Consider the following 15,596-nt stretch of genomic DNA (forward strand, 5'->3'; position numbering starts at 1 on the left):
TGTTTTGTTAGTATGACAAAACAAAAACCACCTCCACTGGTACAAATAAAAATCCTCTATGACTTCACAGTAGATGGTCTTTGAAAGGTATAAACCAAATAATCATCCTGCTGCCAACTTTTGATGAACTTCAAACTTAGCTAGTCTAAGTCTCAAATACTAAACACCTTGCCTTTTGGTGTTTGATTGACATTGAATAACATTACCAGAGACAAAGTGGTCCATTATCAGGAGAGACTATAAAAATACTCAGAGCATCTCTTCTCTCCATTCTTCAAGCTGACCACAGGAAAAAAAAAATTGTTAATTAGAGCATCTGTATATTTGGCATTTGACGTTACCCTACAACCAATTTAACCCCTCTGGGAGTAATTTCCCCTTCCTAGGGCCACTATCCTTTGCAAGGCATCCAGATCCTGTCATTGGTGAGGGTCCTATATCCAGACAAGTCTTCATAGCAAAGGTCCCAAAGCTCTAAAATGAGTTTCCCTAGAAACCTGCTGTCACATTGAAAAGTATCTGATTGGGTTACTGCACTCCTCAGGCCTGGGCATGGAGCCAGAGCTGGAGCTGGCTGGCGGGCAAAGCTGGGGCCACAACCCCCAGGGGCAGCAGACAGAGACAGGCCTTGGGTTGGGTGGGCATGGACCAGCATGAGGCCCCTGACTTCGGCTCGGCTGGCAGTCAGTACACTTGGGAACAGAGGGAGCCCCACTGCAGTCGGGCCTGTGGTGTTTCTGTCTCTCTGTCATGGCACTAAGTTGTTGGAGTATAAGGGCACCATGGTGCGCATGAACGTCCTGGCAGATGTTCTCAAAAGCATCAATGATGCTGAAAAGAGAGGAAAACACCAGGATTTCATTAGGCCATGCTCTAAAGTAATTGTCCAGTTCTTAACTATGATGACAAAGCATAGTTACATTGGCGAATTTCAAATCATTGATGATCACAGAGCAGGAAAAATTGTTGTGAACCTCATGGGCAGATTAAACAAGTGTGGTGTAATCAACCCCAGATTTGATGTTCAATTGAAAGATCTGGAAAAGTGGCAGAATAATCTGCTACCATCCCATCAGTTTGGGTTCATTGCGCTTACAACCTCAGCTGGCATCATGATGGACCATGAGGAAGCAAGACAAAAACACACAGGAGGAAAAATCCTGGGATTCATTTTCTAAGGGTGTAAAACATAGGTACAAATAAAATGCTCCAATGGAAAAAGTATCTGATTGGCCTCTACTGAGATGCTAATTGGCTAAAGGTAACATAATTTGTTACACTTGCCAGAAATAATTCTTTATGAATAGAGGATGATGCTCCTACCATGTCTCCTAAAATTTTGGTACCATTAGTGGGTTTGCACAAAGCTACTTCCTTCTCTGCATTGCAAATCTAGGTCCCTCAACAAAATATCTTCCATGAAGAGCCAGCACCATTTAGGCATGGCTACTCTACTATCAATTACCATTCAATCCTATTTTAGTTCATAAAGAAACAGTAAAGATGAAGTGTTCATTTTGTTTCATTTTCAATGTATATATCCATCTCTTTCCAACCTTTGACTCTATAGACAGAAATCATCTAGGGACCAAATTATAAACTTGGTATGCAGCCCATGCAAGAATGGCTTCTCCAAAGTCTGTATATAATCCTTTTGCTAAAAATCAAAGTGGATAAGAATGATGAGACTCTAATACCAAATGGCATAAATTAGGACTGTCTTAGTCTCCATTTTTTTAAAATTTATATTTAAATAACTTGATATAACTATTAAATCATTTAGCTTGATGTAAAAGGATGCTAAAGTTGACAGAGATCTCAGAGGTCATCTAATTCATTTTTGTCATTTTAGAGATGGGCAAACTGAGGCCAAAGAGCCTCCAACTATTACAAGTGGATAAATATTCACCTCTTAGAAGGCGACATGGTTCAACTAACTTCAATTAAGAGTATAATTAAGGGGCAGAAAATATTAAGTAATCACTCTGGAAAAGCATCTTAGGATCAACAATACTAAAACTGAAATAATTTCATTTGATAATTTAAATGGGCAGTTTTAAATAATGACAACTGACAGATTATCTCTGATACCTGACCCATAGTGTACTTAAATGTTAAACATATTTCCACATTAGTCATGTCATGAAAGAAGAATCAGTACAAAAAGGAAAAACACAAGAAAGAAAAAAAAACAAAAAAAGTAAAAATAGTATGCTTTAATCTGCATTCAGACTGCATAGTTCTTTCTCTGGATGTGGATAGCATTTTCCATTATGAGTCTTTTGGAATTGTCTTAGATCATTGTATTGCTAAGAAAAGCTAAGTCTATCAAAATTGGTCATGGCACAATGTTGTTGTTGCTGGGTACAATATTATTTTGATCCTGCTCATTTCACTCAGCATCAGTTCATGTAAGTCTTTCCAGGTTTTTCTGAAATCTGCCTACTCATCATTTCTTATACAACAATAGTATTCCCTTACAATTATATACCACAACTTGTTCAGCCATTCCCTAATTAATGGGCATGCCCTCAATTTCTAGTTCTTTGCCACCACAAAAAAAGAGCTTAAGCCATAAAGAAATAATGTACTTTTATAAACTTATACTATTAACATAAAAGTACATTATTTCTTTATTCAGAGTCACAGAATTTTTGAGTTAAAAAGATATTGTGGACATGTCTACTATGGATGTATTTTGCATAACTGCACGTGTACAACCTATATTGAGTTGCTTGCCTTTTCAATGAGGGTAGGTGGGAAGGGAGGAAGAGAGAAAATTTGAAACCTAAAGTTTTAAAAACATATTTTAAAAAAATGTTTTCATGCTACTGGGAAATAAGAAATACAGGAAATGGGGTACAGAAGTCTATCCTGCCCTACAGGAAAATAGAAGGGGAGGGGGATAAGAGAAGGGGAGAGAGATAGAAGAGAGAACAGACTAGGGTAAGAGATATTCAGAATGCATGCCATCTTGGGGTGGGGGAGGGGGGAGATGGGGTGAAAATTTGCAATTCAAAAACTTGTGGGAGTGAATGTTAAAAATTAAAAATAAATAAATTTATATTAAAAAAAATATTGTGGGCTAAGTAAGCCTAAATCTGGCTTAGACTAACAGGTTCAAGGTTACTATTTTTTTTGTTTAAAATTCAATAGGAACCATAAAAATCCAATTAAAACTGTTTTAATCATTGAAGTATAAAAAAGCAGTTAATATAAGAATAGAATGTAAACACAACTTCCTCTCCAAGTTCAGTAATTAAAAAGTGCCCTGCAGACAGTTAGATCTTAGGAACATGTTTCTGACTTCTTTCTTGCACCTCTTTCCCAAAGCCAATCCTTTTTTATGATTCAAACCATCAGGCTTTCAAAGAACCTGGTGGGACTTAGCCAAGGGGAGGGGAGAAAGACTAACTGTGGCTACAACAGCTGATATAGCCCCAGGAGTTCATCCAAGATCCCCCTACAGAAACAACCTCAGCTGGATCTCAGTCCAAAATATATCTGAAAAAGAATCAGCCTTGCTGTAATTAACTTGACAAGTAATGGTCCAGCTTCTGCTTGAAGACCTCCAATGAGGAATAACCCACTACCTTGTGAGGCAGCCCATTTCTCTTTTGGATAGTCCAAATTATTTGGAAGTTTTTGATTTGTTTTGCTTGTTTTTGTTTGTTTTACTTTGTTTTCCCTGACACCAAACTTAAATTAGCCTCCTTGCAACTTCCTCTCAGTGCTCCTTGTTTTGTCTTCTGGTATCAAACATAACAAATCTAATGCCTCTTACACTGGATAGCCCTTCAAATACCAAAGGGCAGCTAATGTTCCCCCTCATGACTCTTCTCTAAGATAAACAACTCCATATCATTAAATGATGCTTATATGACATGGACTCAAGGCCCTTCACAGTTGTGGTTTGCTTCCTCCAGACACTCTCCTTCCTAAACTGTGACATCAAGAACTGAATATTACATATCAGATGTAGTCTGAACAGAAAAAAAATATTACAAGAATATCTCTTCCTCATCCCTGGAATACATACTTGTCTTGTGAAAATCCAAACTTGATTTTTTTTTATTCATTCAACTTGCTATCTACCACACATTTTTTCAAGAAACCTTATATATTTGTTCAAGAAAAAAAACTGCCATCTAACCATGACTCCCTGACCTTGTGCTCATGAAGCTTACTTGAAAAAAAAAGTATAAGACCTTAGTTATATTTGTCTGTATTAGATTTCGTCTTATAAAATTTAGCCCATTGCTATGGCCTGTTAAAACCTTTTTGAATTCTGCTTCTCATTCAGCGTATTAGCCATCTAACCAGACTCATATAATTTGCAAATGTGATGAACATTTCATCTATGACTTTATCCAAGTCACTGATCATTGAGAAAAATGTTAAACAGCACAAAGTCAAGCAGAGATACTTGGAATATTCCATATACAATTATTAAATTGTCATCAAGCAGCTAAATCTTTAAGTCTAAATATTCAACAAATTCCCAATCTATCTATTTGTACTACTGGCTAGCCTACATCTTTTCTACAAGAATAAATCAGATACTTTATCAAACTTTTTTGATAAAAACCTAGGCAAACTACATATCAATCCTTTTATCTACAAGTTCAATAATCCCTTAAAAAGTGTAAAAAAAAAGGTTAGTGTATCTGTTCTTTCAAATACAGACACACACAGAGTTGATAATACTTATCTTTCTATCTACTTATGTTTATTTAAATTATATTTTATTGATAAAAAAATTTACATACCTAAAATTTCCCCCCAGTAATCTTTGTACTCCTCCTCCCACAGAGGTATTCTTTATGCCAAAGATATTTTTTGAAGAAATACAGGGAAAAGGGGAAAAAAATCAGGAAAGCCAATGAATATTTTATAAAAAATATCTGATAATATTTTCAATATTCCACTCATGGACCCCATAGTTCAGCAAACAAATGGTTAAGTGTCTCCTCGCTACTTTTCATAAAAATGTATTCTTTGCAGTTTGTAGCATTGATTTGTCACTATTTTTTGGTGGTTTTTATTTTCATTTACATTGTTTGTCATTGGGTTTATTCGTGTTTTGTTGGCTATACTTTTACTTCAGTTTGCATAAATTAATGTTTTTCCATACTTCTCTGTATTTATCATATTCTTAATGACCTCTTCATGTTGATGTTATCTGTGATCACTTCCTTATAATCTCTAACATTTTTAAAATTAATTTATTTTGATTTATCAACAATCACTTCCATATGCTTTTGAGTTGAAAATTTTTCTCCCCCTTCCTCCCCCCACCCTCCCTAAGATGGCACACACTCTGCTATAGGCTTTACATTTACGTGCCCATGAAACATATTTTCACATTAGTGAAATTGTAAGTAAAAATTAAAACCAATAGGAGGAACCATTAGAAAGATGAAACAAAACTCAACAGAAGGTAAAAATAAGTGATAGCTATTCGACTTCCATAGTTCTTTCTTTGGATGCCGACAGCATTTTCCATCCCGAGGCCTCTGGAGATGTCTGAGATCCTCGTAATGCTGAGAAGGTTCAGTTTAACAATCTTAGTCATTGCATAACATGGCTGTTATTGTGTACAAAGTCCTCCTGGCTCTGCTCATTTCACTCAGCATCAGACCATATAAGTCTTTCCAAGTTTTTCTGAAGTCAGCCTGTTCATCATTTCTTGCAGCACAATAGTATTCCATTATATTCATATACTACAACTTGCTCAGCCATTCCCCAATTGATGGGCATCCTCTAAATTTCCAAATTTTTGCCACCACAAAAAGAACTGCTATTAATATTTTTGTGTATGTGGTTGCTTTTCCCACTTGTTTGATCTCGTTGGGATATAGCCCTAGAAGTGCTATTGCTGGATCAAAGGCTATGCACATTTTTGTAGCCCTTTGGGCATAGTTCCAAATTGTTCTCCAAAATGGTGGGATCATTTCACAACTCCACCAACAATGTATTAGTGTTCCAATTTTCCCACATCTTCTCCAACATTTATCATTTTCCTGTTTTGTCATGTTGGCCAATCTGATAGGTGTGATGTGATACCTCAGAGTTGTTTTGATTTGCATTTCTCCAATCAATAATGATTTAGAACATTTTTTCATATGACTATAGATGGCTTTAATTTCTTCATCTGAGAACTGTCTGTTCATATCCTTTGACCATTTATCAATTGAGGAATGGCTTGTGTTCTTATAAATTTGTCTTAATTCTCTATATATTTTAGAAATGAGGCCTTTATCAGAGAGACTGGTTGCAAAAATTCTTTCCCAATTTTCTACCTTCCTTCTAATCTTAGTTGCATTGGCTTTGTTTGTGCAAAAACTTTTCAATTTCATGTAATCAAAATTATCCATTTTGCTTTTCATAATGTTCTCTATCTCCTGTTTGGTCATGAATTCTTCTGTTCTTCATAGATCTGATAGGTAAACTATTCCTTGTTTACTTATGGTATCAGCCTTTATATCTAAGTCCTGAACCCATTTTGACTTTATTTTTGGTATATGGTGTGAGATTTGGGTCTATGCCTAGTTTATGCCATACTTTTTTCCAGTTTTCCCAGCAGTTTTTTTCAAAGAGTGGGTCCTTGTCCCAGAAGCTGGGGTCTTTGGGTTTATCAAATAATAGATTACTATAGTCATTGCCTACTGTGTCTTGCATATTTAACCTATTCCACTGATCCACCTCCCTATTTCTTAGCCAGTACCAAGCAGTTTTGATGATTGCTGCTTTGTAATACAATTTAAGATCTGGAATTGCTAGGCCACCTTCCCAATCTCTAACATTTTAATGAATTCTTCTAGAATTTTCCAAGCAAAGTAAAATTCACTAGCCTATTTTTGCAGTTTTTATTCTCTTCTCTTTTGAAAAAAAGAAAGATAACAGTTTTCCTTTTCTATTCTGCAATGACTCTCATTCCCCATGAATTTTCACACATCTCTGTCAGTGATTTAGAAATTATGACAATTCTTTCAGTCTTAAAAAAATCAGTAGTTTACCATTTCCCATAAAGTAAGCTAGAAACTCCTGATACTAGCATTTGAGGCTTTCCACAATCAAAATTCAACCTACCTTTCTTGCCTTTGCACAAGATAATCACAGTTCAAAAGTTAGAAGTTGCTACATAGATCATTTAGTTTAAAATCTGTTAGAAGATGGATAATTTCTAACAAAAATCTATAGCCTTTTCCTGATGACTTCCATTTAGGAGGGAGTCCCTGTAATTTTAATATTCTCTATCCCACTTTCGGAGAGCTCTAATTTTTAAGAGTTTTTCTTGACATCAAGCCCAAATTAGCCTCTTTGTAATTTATGCCAATTAGTTTTAGTTCTGCCTTCTGGGGTAAGCAGAGAAAGCTTAATTCTTCTCTAAGTAACAAGACTCCAGGCATTTGAAGAGAGCTGTCAATTTCCCCTAAGTCTTCTTTTCTCAAGGCTAGATATCCCTAATACCTTCAATCATTTCTCTTATATCTTAATCTTGCAGCCTTTCATATTTCTTTGCCTTCATCTCAGTATTCTTTAATCTAAGAGAGGAAAGGAAACCTGAGATGAATTTATACCTGGAACATTTTTAATAATTGCAATCATTTTGCTTGTTTTGTTGTATGCCAGCCTGACTTCGAGTGTGTGTGTGTGTGTGTGTTTTGTGTGTGTGTGTGTTTAAAAGTTCTGTGAAGTTTGGATTCAGTCAAAGGGTTGCACTTGAGGACCTAGAGGACCACATGTGGCCTCAAAGCCACAAGTTCCTCATCCCTGGTCTAGCCCAAGAGTTTACCCCCAAGTAATAAATCAGTTGAAAACTCAGATAGTAGGGAGCCAAGATGGCGGAGTAAGAAGTAAGTCGCTCTTATCCTCCCTTATTAACCTCTGATAGCCCACAAAATATTACCCCAGGAAAAACCCTGGAATGGCTGAACCAGAAGACAGGGTGCAGCCATCCAGTAGCCCAGGTAGCTTGAGGAATTAATGGGAAAGGACCCTCTTGTCCTGGGGGAAGGGGAGCAGTACAGAACAGGTGTATCAGCAAGCTATGGAAAGCCCCACCTCAGTATACCAGGAGCTGATCCTGAAACCTAGGTGATAGAGCAGGCAAACACCAACACCTGCACACCTGAGTGCCTCAGTGAGAGCAGGGTAACTGGTGGAAACCAGCTTGGAAAACCGCCAGGTGACTTAGCATTCTACAGCAACAGGCTATCCCAGTCCCTCAGCAAAACTAAGGGAAGCAGTGCCCTATGGGGCCCAAGGCTGATAAATATCCTGCAACATCCATCTGAAAGGAGCTGAAGAAAGTGAAAGGAAGGAAAGGCCCAGGTAAGCAGGAAATCTCCAGGAGCCACACTACCAAATCCTACCCCTAGAGTTCCAGTGTTGCTGATTCCAGCCAAGCACTAGGTAAGCTGCCAGAACCCTACAGCCTCCTACTGCTGACATCAGAGGCCTCAGCACACAAAACCAGTGACCAAGACCTAGGCTCCCACACAAGAATCTTGGGCCAGTGCCCTCTGCTCCTCAGCAGGAGAACTCAATGTCTTTAAAGGCCAGGAAATAAGCAAACACCATGAGCAAATAGAAACTTATGATAGATTCATATTATGAGAACAGTGAAGATCAAGGCAGAAATTCTGAAGAGGACAACATTGTCAACAAACCCATATCTGGAAACTCAAAAGGGAATATGAACTGGTCTGAAGCCCAAAAAGCCTTCTTAGAAGAGCTCAAGAAGGATTTTAAAAGTCAAATGAGAGAGGTAAAAATAAAATGGGAAAAGAAATGAGAGGTATGCAAGAGAGAGTCAATAGCTTTGAAAAAGGAAGGACAAAAATTAACTCCAGAAAACAAGTCTTTAAAAAATACAATTGGCAACTGGAAAAAAGTACACTGAAGAAAACAGGCCCCTAAAAAATACAATCAGCCTAATGGGGAAGGATGTACAAATTCTAAAAGAAGAAAACAATTTGTTAAAAATTAGAATTGGGCAAATGGAAGCTAATGACTCTTTGAGAGAGCAAGAATCAGTCAAACAGAAACAAAAGAATGAAAAAAAAGATGAAAATGTAAAATATCTCATTGGTAAAACAACTGACCTTGAAAATCAATCCAGAAGAGATGATTTAAAAATTATTGGTCTGCCTGAAAATTATGAAGAAAAAGAGAGCCTGGACAGTACCTTTCAGGAAATCATAAAGGAAAACTGCTCTGAGGTCCTAGAACCAGAGGGTAAAATAGCCATAGATAGAATCAACCAATCACCTCCTGAAAGAGATCCTAAATTGAAAATGCCAAGGAATATAGTAGCCAAATTCCAAAATTACCAGGTCAAAGAGAAAATACTGCAAGCAGCCAGAAAGAAACAATTTCAATATCATGGAATCACAGTCAGGGTTACACAGGACCTTGCAGCTTCTACATTAAAAGACCATATGGCATGGAATATGATATTCTGTAAGGCAAAGGAGATTGGATTACAACCAAGGATCAACTACCCAGTGAAAATGAGCATGATCTTTCATGAGAGGAGATAGATATTCAAAGAAATAGGGGACTTCCAAACCTTCTTGATAAAAAAGACCAGAGCTCAACAGAAAATTTGATCTTCAAATGCAAGACTCAAGAGAGACATAAAAGGGTAAACAGGACAGAAAGATAGAACATGTTATTAGTGAGGGCAACTTGTTTATATCCCTACAAGGGAAGATGATACTTGTAACTCTTGAGAACTGTATTGTTATTACCTTATTTTAAAGGGGTATATATAAAGGGGGTGGATATTAGTAGACTTTGATGCAATGATTTAAAAAATCTAATCAAGTGGGTTAAATGGATCCAAGTAAGTGGATTAATCTGATCTAACTAAAAAAAAATATACTGAGAGAAAAGGAAAGGAGGATACATACAAGGTAAAATCACATTACAGGAAAAGGCATAAAAACCTATTACAGCAGAGGGAAATAAGGGAGGGAGATGAGCATTGTTTGAACCTTACTCTCATCAGATTTGGCTCAAGAAGGGAATAACATAATCAGGTAAAGAAATCTAATTTGCCCTATAGGCAGTAGGAGGCAAAAGGGGAAAGAAAAGGGAGGGAGGATAGAAGGGAGGGAAGAAGCAATAAGGGAAAAGGGGAAGAAAAGAAACGGGATAATAGAAGGGAGGTGGGACTGAGGGAGGCAGTGGTCAAAAGCAAAACACTAGTGTGGAGGGAAAAGGAGAAAGGACAAAAAAAAACAAAAAAAGGGAAAAAGGATAGAGAGAAACACACAGACAGAAATCATAACTGTAAATATGAATAGCATGAACTTTCCCATAAAACAGAAGCATATTGCAGAATGGATTAAAAACCATAATCCTGCAATATGTTGTTTACAGGAAACACATTTGAAACAGAGCAACACACACAGGGTAAAGGTGAAAAGCTGGAGCAGAATATATTATGCTTCAGACAGAGTACCAAAAAGCAGGGGTAGTAATCCTTATCTCAGACAAAGTGAAAGCAGAAATAGATCTTATCAAAAGAGATAAGGAAGGAAACTACATCCTACTAAAAGGCACCACAGACAATGAAGTAATATCATTACTAAACATTTATGTGTCAAATGGTATAGCATCCAGATTCTTAGAGGACAAGTTCAGGGAGTTACAGAAAGAAATAGAGAGCAAAACTATATAAGTGGGGGACCTCAACCTCCCCTTCTCAGAACTAGATAAATCTAACCACAAAATAAACAAGAAAGAAGTTAATGAGGTGAATTGAATATTAGAAAAGTTAGGTATGATAGACCTCCGGAGAAAATTGAATGGGGATAGAAAGGAATATACTTTTTTTCTCAGTGGTACATGGCACATACAAAAAAATTGACCATGTACTAGGGCATAAAAATCTCACAATCCAATGCAGAAAGGCAGAAATATTAAATGCATCCTTTTCAGATCATGATGCAATAAAAATTATATATAATAAAGGGCCATGGAAAGATAGAATAAAAAATAATAGGAAACTAAATAATCTAATCCTAAAAAATGATTGGATCAAACAACGAATTATACAAGCAATAACTTCATTCAAGAGAATGACAATAATGAGACAGCATGCCAAAACTTATGGGATGCAGCAAAAGCAGTTCTTAGGGGAAGTCATATATCTCTAAATGCTTACATGAATATAATAGAAAAAGAGGAGATCAATCAATTAGGCATACAACTAAAAAAATAGAAAAAGAACAAATTAAAAATCCTCAATTAAATACCAAATTAGGAATATTGAAAAACAAAGGAGAAATTAATAAAAGTGAAATTAAGAAAACTAATAAATAAAACTAAGAGCTGGTTTTGTGAAAAAACAACAAAATAGATAAACCTTTGGTTAATTTAATTTTAAAAAAAGAAAGAAGAAAACCAAATTACCAGAATCAAAAATGAAAAGATTGATGCCACCACCAAGGAAGATGAAATTAAAACAATAATTAGTAATTATTTTGCCCAACTGTATGCCAATAAATTTGACAATCTTAGTGAAGTGGATACATATTTACAAAAATATAAATTGCCTAGATTAACAGAAAGGGAAATAAAATACTTAAATAACCATTGATGAACTCCCTAAAAAAAAATTCCAGGGCCAGATGAATTTAAAAGCAAATTCCATCAAACATGTAAAAAATAATTAATTCCAATACTCTATAGACTATTTGGGAAAATAGATGAAGAAGGGAAAAGTCAAAACAGAAAAAAAAATATAGACCAATTTCCCTAATGAATATAAATGCAAAAATTTTAAATAAAATGTTAGCAAATAGATTATAGTTACTTATCATAAGAATAATACACTATGACCAAGTAGTATTTATACCAGGAATGCAGGGCTGGTTCAATATTAGGAAAGCTATCAGCATAATTGATCATATCAAAAAACTAATAGAAACCACATGATCATCTCATGTGAGATGCAGAAAAGGCTTTTGAAAAAATACAACACCCATTCCTATTAAAAACTCCAGATAGCATGGGAATAGAGTCTCCTTAGAATAATATATAAAATAATAAAACCTTCACCAAGCATCATATGCAATGGGGAAAAGCTAGAAGCATTTCCTTTTTTTTCTTTTCTTTTTTTTTTTTTTAGCATTTCCAGTAAGATCGGGGGTAAACCAAAAATATCCATTATCCCCACTGTTGTTCAATATCATACTGGAAATGTCAGCTTTAGCACTAACAGAAGAAAAAGAAATTGAAGGTAATAGAATAAGAAAAAAGAAACTTTTTGCAGATGATATGATGATATACTTACAGAATCCTAGAGAAATCAACAGAAAATACTTGAAATAATAAAGAACTTTAGCAAAGTTGCAGGATATAAAATAAACTCACATAAATCACTGGCATTTCTATATATTACCAACAAAGCCTAACAGCAAGAGATAGAAAGAGAAATTCCATTTAAAGTTATTGTAGGTATTATAAAATATTTAGGAGTCCACCTACCAAAACAAACCCAGGAAGTATATGAAAACAATTACAAAACACTTCTCACACAAATAAAGTCAGATTTAAGTAAATGGAAAACCACTAGTTGCTCATGGGTAGGCTGAGCTAATATAACAAAAATGGCAATTCTATCTAAGCTAATTTACTTATTCAGTACTATACCAATCAAACTACCAAAAAATTATTTTATTGAATTAGAAAAAAGATTCATTTGGAAGAACAAAAGGTCCAGAATATCAACTGAACTAATTAAAAGAAATGCAGGGGAAGGTGGTCTAGCCATTCCAGATGTTAAATTATATTATAAAGCAACAATCATCAAAACTGCTTGGTACTGGCTAAGAAATAGAATGGTGGATCAATGGAATAGGTTAAGTATGCAAGACACAACAGTTAATGACTATATTAATCTATTATTTGATAAACCCAAAGACCCCAGCTTCTGGGATAAGACCTTACTCTTTGACAAAAACTGCTGGGAAAACTGGAAAAGAGTATGGTAGAAACTAGACAGACCCAAATCTCACACCATATACCAAAATAAAGTCAAAATGGGTTCATGATTTAAATATAAAGGCTGATACTGTAAGCACACTGGGAGAGCAAGGAATATTTTAGCTGTCATTTTTATGGTGAACAGAAGAATTTATGGCCAAACAGGAGATAGAGAAAATTATGAAATGCAAAATGGATGACTTTGATTACATTAAATTGAAATGTTTTTGCACAAACAAAGCCAAGGCAACCAAGATTAGAAGGAAAGTAGAAAATTGGGAAAGAATTTTTACAACCAGTCTGATAAGGGCTTCATCTCTAAAATATATAGAGAATTAAGTCAAATTTATAAGAATACAAGTCATTCCCCAATTGATAAATGGTCAAAGGATATGAACAGGCAGTTCTCAGATGAAGAAATTAAAGCCATCTATAGTCATATGAAAAAATGCTCTAAGTCACTATTGATTAGAGAAATGCAAAACACAACCACTCTAAGGTACCACATCACACCTATCAGATTGGCTAACATGACAAAACAGGAAAATGATAAATGTTGGAGAAGATGCGGGAAAATTGGAACACTAATGCATTGTTGGTGGAGTTGTGAAATGATCCAATCATTTTAGAGAGCAATTTGGAACTATGCCCAAAGGGCTACAAAAATGTGCATACCCTTTGACCCAGCAATAGCACTTCTAGGGCTATATCCCAGAGAGACTATACAAATCGGAAAAAGACCCACATGTACAAAAATATTTATAGTAGCTCTTTTTGTGGTGGCAAAGAATTGGAAATTGAGAAAATGCCCATCAATTGCGGAATGGCTGAACAAGTTGTATTTTATGAATGTAATGGAATACTATTGTGCTATAAGAAATGATGAGCAGGCGGACTCCAGAAAAACCTGGAAAGACTTGTATGGTCTGATGCTGAGTGAAGTGAGCAGAACCAGAATGTTGTACACATTAACAGCCACATTGTGTCATGACTAATATTGATAGACTTAACCCTTCTCAGCAATATAAGGATCTAAGACATCTCCCAAGGCCTTATGATGGAAAATGCTAGCCACATCCAAAGAAAGAACTATGGAGTTTGAATGCAGATCGAAGCATACTATTTGTTATTTTTTCTTCTTCAGTTGTGTTTTGTTTTGTCTTTGTGGTGGTTCTTCCTATTAGTTCTAGTTCGTTCTTACAACAACACTAATGTGAAAATATGTTTAATAGGAATATACGTGTATAGCCTATATCAGATTGTGTGCCTTCTTGGGAAGGGAGGTGGGAAGGGAAGGGTAGGAAAATTTAAAACTCAAAAACTTATGGAAGTGATTGTTGATAATTCAAAATAAATTAATTTAAAAAACCTCAGATGGTAGAATATGATTCAGAGGAAATTGCAGAAGAAAGGTGTATAAGACAAGGTAAAAGAGAGCAGCTTTCAAAGGGTAAAGAGTACCAGGACTCCCAGAGCAAAGGAGAGAGTGACCTTACTTAAACTTGAAGTTGCAGAGTTATGGGTGGATGGAGGAAAGAAGGTTAGCTTCAAGTCCCAGATAGGAAAGAAATTTTTCTCACTGGAAATTTAGTGGGGCAGGAGTGGTATTCTAAGACTTTAGCCAGTAAGTTAGTGAAAGGTATCCCAAGAACAACAAAGCTGGGAGTTAAATGAATGTCAGTTAAAAAGGGGTGGGGGGAATTGCATAAACCCAGGACTGCATAATCTATCATTGAAAACTGGAGATGTAAATGATAAAGGGTTGAGAAATAGCATCTTTAGTCAACCGAATCCACAATGAATTGTTTCATGATGAGACCAAAAAATGAGACAAAGGAAATTAGGTAGTTCAGGATCTAGGCAGGTAATAACAAATGTCCTGGGTTTCAGGCTGTAGAAAAATAACATACTCTGAGATTCTTTAAAATTTGTATCTCTGTTAAGCTTTTCACCTGTTATTCCTCCCATTTTATTTCCACTAAATGTTTCCCTATAAAGTCCTCATAATAAATTACTTTTAAAATTAAGTTTGATGTGATTTTACCTGTGAGGAGGTAAAAGAGGAAATATTACATATAATTTCCTTGTGTGAAACTTTGTATTGAGTAGTGAGAATAAAAGTAAGTTTCCCATTTTCAGAGAAATTACACTATGCTTGGTACATAGAGGAACCCTGTGTGTGTGTGTGTGTGTGTGTGTGTGTGTGTGTGTGTGTGTGCATGCATATGTTTTCCATTTCAGGAGTTCTGAAGGTTAGGGAATCTCATGAAACTAGGGAAAGTGGTATCAGTCAAAACCCATAATATGGCAATATTTGATTTTGTCAAGAATTTGTTGCATTAAAAAAAAGGCATATAATGAAGCTGGATTCATGGAGGAAACTGGTAATAGTGGAATTATCCATCAGTCAGTCAATGGAAATTTGAAGTTAGAGAGAAACAGAGTCAAAGATAAATATTTTGGAGTCATCTGCATAGAGTCAATAGTTGCAGCAATAAAATAAATGACATCACCAAGGCAAAAAAAAGTGTAAAAAAAGAAGAGAAAAGAACCACAAATAGAATGCTAGCATACAAATCATTGAGAGGAAAGAT

General features: G+C 35.6%; 1 pseudogene; it reads left to right on the forward strand.

Moving 5' to 3' along the window:
* Nucleotides 1-782: 782 nt before the first annotated feature.
* On the forward strand, nucleotides 783-1,185 carry LOC110213477 (small ribosomal subunit protein uS8 pseudogene; annotated as a pseudogene).
* The last annotated feature ends 14,411 nt before the right edge of the window (nucleotides 1,186-15,596 follow it).

This window comes from Phascolarctos cinereus, unplaced genomic scaffold (genome assembly GCF_003287225.1).
Source record: "Phascolarctos cinereus isolate Bilbo 61053 unplaced genomic scaffold, phaCin_HiC Scaffold_5;HRSCAF=322, whole genome shotgun sequence".
NCBI classification, from domain to species: Eukaryota; Metazoa; Chordata; class Mammalia; order Diprotodontia; family Phascolarctidae; genus Phascolarctos; species Phascolarctos cinereus.